The sequence below is a fragment of the Cervus canadensis genome, chromosome 19, assembly GCF_019320065.1.
Source record: "Cervus canadensis isolate Bull #8, Minnesota chromosome 19, ASM1932006v1, whole genome shotgun sequence".
NCBI classification, from domain to species: domain Eukaryota; kingdom Metazoa; phylum Chordata; class Mammalia; order Artiodactyla; family Cervidae; genus Cervus; species Cervus canadensis.
Window position 1 is genome coordinate 51,766,454 of NC_057404.1, and position 6,430 is coordinate 51,772,883.

At 32.9% G+C, this 6,430-nt stretch overlaps 1 long non-coding RNA gene across 2 annotated transcripts; it reads left to right on the forward strand.

Annotated features, from left to right (window-relative positions):
- The first annotated feature begins 2,583 nt into the window (after positions 1–2,583).
- Positions 2,584–6,172, forward strand: LOC122422285. Of its 2 annotated transcripts, XR_006263765.1 has the most exons (5): positions 2,584–2,695; positions 3,318–3,403; positions 3,602–3,801; positions 4,313–4,366; positions 6,118–6,172. It is a non-coding gene; the product is annotated as an uncharacterized LOC122422285 (long non-coding RNA). The 2 variants fall into 2 exon arrangements; XR_006263764.1 differs by lacking the exon at positions 2,584–2,695 and having other exon boundaries at positions 3,243–3,403.
- The last annotated feature ends 258 nt before the right edge of the window (positions 6,173–6,430 follow it).

Genomic DNA, 6,430 nt, shown 5'->3' on the forward strand with positions numbered 1-6,430 from the left:
GTAAAAGAGTCACAATTACCAGTATAGGAAAGAATCTATAAAGGATAAATATAAGAGACTAAGAGGGTGGCCTGGCAGAGATCTGCAATTTAGCTTTTCACTAGCATGAGAGTGTGCATGCTTGCATAGTGCAGAACAAACATTATAAAGGATGTTCTATCCTTATCAGCTACTTGAAGTAGACTTCTTTTAGTTGCAGGCCAGCCAGTTCCTGATTTATGTGCCTGGTATAAGAGGGAGATGGTTTCCTGCTTACAAACTTCCCTATACCTAGAGCTACTTAACCTTCACCTATAGGCTCAGCTCTAACCCAGTCTATTGGATGACTTTGGCCCAAGGGCAAAAAGTAATAAAAAGATCCAGAGATTCATAGCTTGGCAGTTCTGCATCAAATTGGCTATATTACAATACTTTATTGCTAGAACCCTGCTCACGTTACATCCTATTATAATTCTGTCCAGTATATTTCTTTGCCTTATTCTTTGTGGCTCTGCTTAGTTTTGTAACCTGTATCCATGGATTGGTTTTTGTCTTAATCTCATGAAATTAGCTTTCAGTTAAAAGTAACTGAAAGCTGAACATACACTATGAACAGTAATGACAATTTATTTGTTCCCATTACTGGAAGATTCAGGATAATTTGAGTTTTAGGGATTGTTAGCTTCAACAGCTCAAAGGTATTATCAAGGACCTAGTTGCTTTTCCATTGCCTCTCTGTCAGCTTGCATCGGCTTAATTCTAAGGCAAATGATTTAGTTCAGAGTTGCAATTAGTAAGTTCTGAGTTTTTAGTGACTTTACAGAGTAAAGATCCAATTCCTGCTCACGTCACTATCTAATGTGAATGTTTCTGATCGAACCTCCTTCTACATTGTCATTGAGGGACCAAGGTTCTTCCCAAAGTGTGGTTCCACTCTCTTCTGAGTCCTCAGAGTTCTCTACAGTCAGGCAAAAGAGAGCACAGTGGAGGATACCTACTTTTGATCATTTTCCTCAGAAGTGTCACAAACACCTCAGTTAACATTGCAGTCACTGTAGTTTAGTCACATGGATAGATGATATCCCTAAGGACAGAGGGTATGTAGTCCCCTAGGAGGAACAGGAAACTGGTTTTGGTGATCATTCTCTCCTATAGTTGACTTCTCAATAGAAAAGTAAAATGGCTGTATCACCTCTAGGATTCACATCCCACAAAACATCATCCTAGATTGTAGAGTGGACTGGTTTCTGGCACCAAATCAAAAAAAGAATGAGAAAACCTCTTCCTCCAAACACCCAGCAAGCCATCACTTGCCTTTTATTAGCACAGAGAAAGTCTTAGGTCAATACTGAGCCAGACCTTTATGCTAGGCCAGGAAAATACCATGCATTGCTTCATATTCACACTAGAAACATAAAAAGAAATGGGATTACTTTTACCCCAGTCAACCCTTCTCCTGGAACTAGGAGTAGATCAACTTCACCTGAAAGACACTGACTTCATGTGGAAAGATATGTCCTTATATTATGTCATTGGTAAGAAAGCAGAAGGAAGAATCTATATTGTGTTCCTTTACAATGCATGTGCCTCAGTCTCTCTCTAGGATGGATTTGCCCCAATCCTGCACCCTTGTGCATATCCAGTCATCATGGGACTTTAAATAAATCCTCCAGATTGATTTAATACTGGAATGGAGTATTTTCAGTAAACAAGGATGTCATAGTCATCAGTGATTGCATCCCTCCAGTATAAGCTCCTGAGCCTTAAAGGCACTCAGGAAGAAGAGTACCTGTGATCAGTCAGCCTTCAGACTGCAGCCACTCCCCACAGTGAGCCTCAAGGGAGCTAGGGGAGTGAGCCACACAGAATACTGGCCCCAGATAGCTGAGATACATATGAAAGGGATGATTTCAGTAAGCCCAGACTCTTGCATCTTCCCACACATAGAAAAGCACTAAATTCCATAACTTGACATATCGAGTTGTCTCCCAGGCTTCAAGTCCTAGAAAGTCCCACCAAATAAAGTGGAACTCTCAACTTTTAGGTTATGACTATTTAAGTTGACACAGTGTAAATAAATACTGTGTCTAAACTTCAGTGTACCTTGTATTTCATATTCTTTCAATGCCATGCTCTACTTCCTGGGAAAACATCTGCCTGTTTTCTACAAAAAGCATCTTTACCCCAAGTGCTCACCCTTCTAACTCTGTAAAGACAATTTACTGACTGCCTTAATAGATCTTTTCTGGCTCTAATCCTTGCTGTCCCCAGTCTGGTCTGTCATTTCACAATCTAGATGCCAGTACTGACATTTCAAGGAAGCTGGGATAAAGTTCGATATGCTTGTCTAATGATTTAAATAACTGCAATGTGATAATCTCTAATTTTGATGGGGAGGAAGTAGAGAACAAGAAGAAAGAAGGTAGGAAGAGGACTGGAGGAACTGCTATGTATTTATTTAATAATGGTACTTGCAGTTATTTTTGTGCTCTCACAGATGATGGGCCAGATAACTACATAAAAGTATTATTTTATTAATTTTTCATAACAGCCCTATGTGATAGATACTCTGCACTTGTTATTTTATAGATGAGGAAATGGAAGCTTGGCATTGCTAAATATCTTTCTCAATGTTCATCTCAACATATGTAGGCCACGAGGGATGAAGCCAGCATATAAACCCAGATGGTGTAACTAGACAAAAGACAAAAATAAGGTAAAATGAAACTAAAAATCAAATGTACCAACTTCTCAATTTTGTCTGAAACTGAACCTTTTAAGATTTATTAAATTAAAATTTTTTTATTCATTTAATTTTGACATAGTTAATATTTCAAGTTAATATTAGCACACAGTTAAACTGTGCTAAGATATGTAAGTAGTTGAAAAGATGAATTATACATAGGTGTCCTTAAGAAACTTCTTATTTGATACAGGAAAAGAATATATTAAATGTGATGTTAAAATATTTAAAACACAGTAAATTAAATAAAATATACTAGTGAGTTACAAAGAGTAAATAAGAGGTGTGGAAACAGAGCACTGGACAAAAGCTACTTTTCTAAGAATCTTTGAGAAGAAGAGAACAGCCTTGGGGTAGCATGGGGTCAAAAAATTGTGGTTACATTTTTTATTTTAGGACTTAAGAAAGTTGAATAAATATAATTTCAGGTAAAAGAGCAGACAAAGGGAGAGCCTGAGGATTAAACAGAAAAGGGAAGGAAAAATTCAGTCACTTTTTGTTCCATGAATTTATATAGACTGTTAACTATCTATAGTCATTGGTTCCTTCATGTGTTTTTCTTTGGCTGTTGATTTCAATCTCCTTTGGATCTCAGGCTCCAAAAGTTGGGTGGATTAATCTCCTCAGTTCATGCTACAGCAGATCACCCCTGGGTCTACACAATGTCCTGCTCTTACTCAGGTACATTTTTAATCCCTCTTATCTTATGTCCCCCCAAGTCCCTCCTCTCCAGTGCTGCAAAGCCAACCATTTAAATCAATTTCACATACTTCATCGTGTTGAGGCAAAATGTATCTATATGTTGAAATTATGAAAACGATGTTATTTTACATATTTCACTTTTTCTTTTGTTGTCTTTATCATTTGTTTTCCCCTTAGCACTACAGCTGGAAAGTCAGTCTTGCATGTTGCTATGTGTTCTCCTTTGCTTATATCTCCTGCATGAGACTCCACGGTTTGTGTATTTCTCCCATTTTACCTTCAACTTTCCTAGTGATGGGACCAGAGTGACTCCAGGCCTTCAGCTCCACAAATATTACCGCAAAGAACATCCTCTAATGTATCATCTATAACTCAAGGTGAGAATTTTCTTGGGAAAATAAATATAGAGAAAAGCTATTGAATTCCTCAAAAAAAAAAATATTAGGATTTAGACTTAGAAAACATTGACTATATAAATTAATTTATGGATAATTGATATTTTTATAATATTAACTCATCTCATCCAAGAGCATAAATTCTCCAAGTTAATTTTTTTCTATAAATGTTTACATATGTTTGATTCAGATCATGTTTAGGGTGCTTCTTACTTTTTCTATTCCTCCTTAGTTTTGCATATAGTACCTTAGTTTTTATTATTTTTTAGTGGTTATTCTGTTGTCAAAAAGTTCAATGTAACTGATTTATACACAGAAAATTTATTGAGCTCTCACTTCTTCAAATTAACTATTCTATTGATTTTTTTCCTGGTAGATAATCATATAATCTATAAATAAGAAATTTTCTCTTCTTTTTTATTTTTTATTTTTTTTCTTTTTTAATACTTAAATGTCTTTTTTCTTTCATTATGGCTTGGACCTGGAATTCCAGTATTATAGTAAATCAGTGATAATGAACATTTTCTCTAGCCCTTGATTTTAAAAAGTGAGTACATCATTATTTCCTTCATTATATTCAATATTTGTCTAGATTTTTTTTAATATAAAAAATTTACCAAGTTAAAAAAGTCTTCTTTTCTTCCTGGATTGCCAAGAATTTACATCTTAAATAGCAAATGTTTTTTTATATGTGATTGAGATATTCATTAATTTTATTATTTAGACCAAGGTTTGACAAACATTTTCAGCAAAGGACTGGACAGTAAATATTTTAGGCTGCAGACTACATACAGTTTCTGTCATATATTAATTGTTTTTTTCTTGTTTCATTATTTATAACCCTTTAAAAATGTTAAAGGACCATATGAAAAGCTACAGGCTGGGTTTAACCTATGGACTGTAGTTTATCAATTCCTACTTTAGATTTTTAATGTGACAAATTATAAGGACAAACTGACACCAAAAATCCTTGAATACTGAAATTAGCAGTACTTGATTATGTTATACTATTTTTAAATGATGTTTTAAATTTCATAAAATATTATTATATTTTGTTTCTAGGTTCATAAATGTAATAGACCTAAAATTATATTTTCTCATATTATATTTATGACTTTGAATCAGTATTCACAAGTCTAATATTAGATTGGACCATATGAAATCTCTACAAATAAAATGAATTATATAGCTTTCATACTTTTTTATAAAACAATATTAACTAGTTATTTATAACTTGACTATATTAAACTATAAACCAAATGAGTCTAAAATTTAATAACAAGGGGAATATTTTCATTAACATTGCAATCATTTAATACTTTTTGGTCTATTTGAGTTCCATATTTTTCTTAATCCAATTTTTGGTATTTTTAATTTTTCTAAAAATTTATTCATGTGATCCAGTTTTCAGATTTGTTGGTGAATTTGAATGGTTTCTTGCTTTCCTTTTAATCTTTATGTTTCAGTGGTGATTTTCTATTTCCATTATGTACTTTATTTATTTGCATCTTTTCCCTTTTTACCCCCACCCTTTCTTTCTCTTATCAGATTTACCAGTCACCTTATTAATATTTTTGATGAATATGATTTTGAATTTGTTAATATTCTCTATTCATTCTTATTTGTTCTTGTTCTTGCCTTTATTTCCTACCTTCTTCTTTGAGTTCAGTTTCTTTTTCTATTTCTAGCTTCTTGATTTGAATATTTAGCTTACTAATCATACTTGACACATGGTAAAAATATTTGAAACTATCAATATTCCTCCAAGTATAGCTTTAGCACTTTGCTGATGTATATGTATATATGTATATACATATATCTATATACATATATGTAGATATAGAAACTATATAATGCAATATGAATATATATAAATATTATATATCTATACCAATATGCAATTACCTACCTATTACTTTTCATCACTAAATTGTAACTATCTTTATATTTCTTTTATATTTTTCTAGCTTTGCCAAAGATTATTTAGTAATATGTTATTTAGTTTAAAAACATATGAGTTTTTCTTAGCTGCTTTTTTATCTCTCTCTAATTTCACTTCATTTTGGTAGAAGAAAAAAGGACTGATCCTTTGGAATTTATTCTCTTGTGACCTAATACATAATCTATTTTTTTAATATTAGATGTGTTATGGAAAAGGGTATGCATTTAATGTCCATTGAGTAAAGCAGGATAGATAGATAAAGAGAGAGATAGACATGCATACTAGCTTAAGGTTTTTCACTGTATTCTTTAAGTCTTCAATATTCATGTTTATTTTTGGTCTACTTGTGCTATCAGTTTCTAAAAAGCAAAATGGCTGTCTGAGGAGGCCTTATAAATAGCTGTGAAAGGAAGAGAAGTGAAAAACAAAGGAGAAAAGGAAAGATATACTCATCTGAATGCAGAGTTCCAAAGAATAGCAAGGAGAGATAAGAAAGACTTCCTCTGTATAATGGGTTCCAGTTTCATCCATCTGATTAGAACTGATTCAATATTATAATTAGCCTCCAACTAATAAAAATAAATAAAAAAGAAAGAAAGACTTCCTCAGCAATCAATGCAAAGAAATAGAAGAAAACAATAGAATGGGAAAGACTAGAGATCTCTTTAA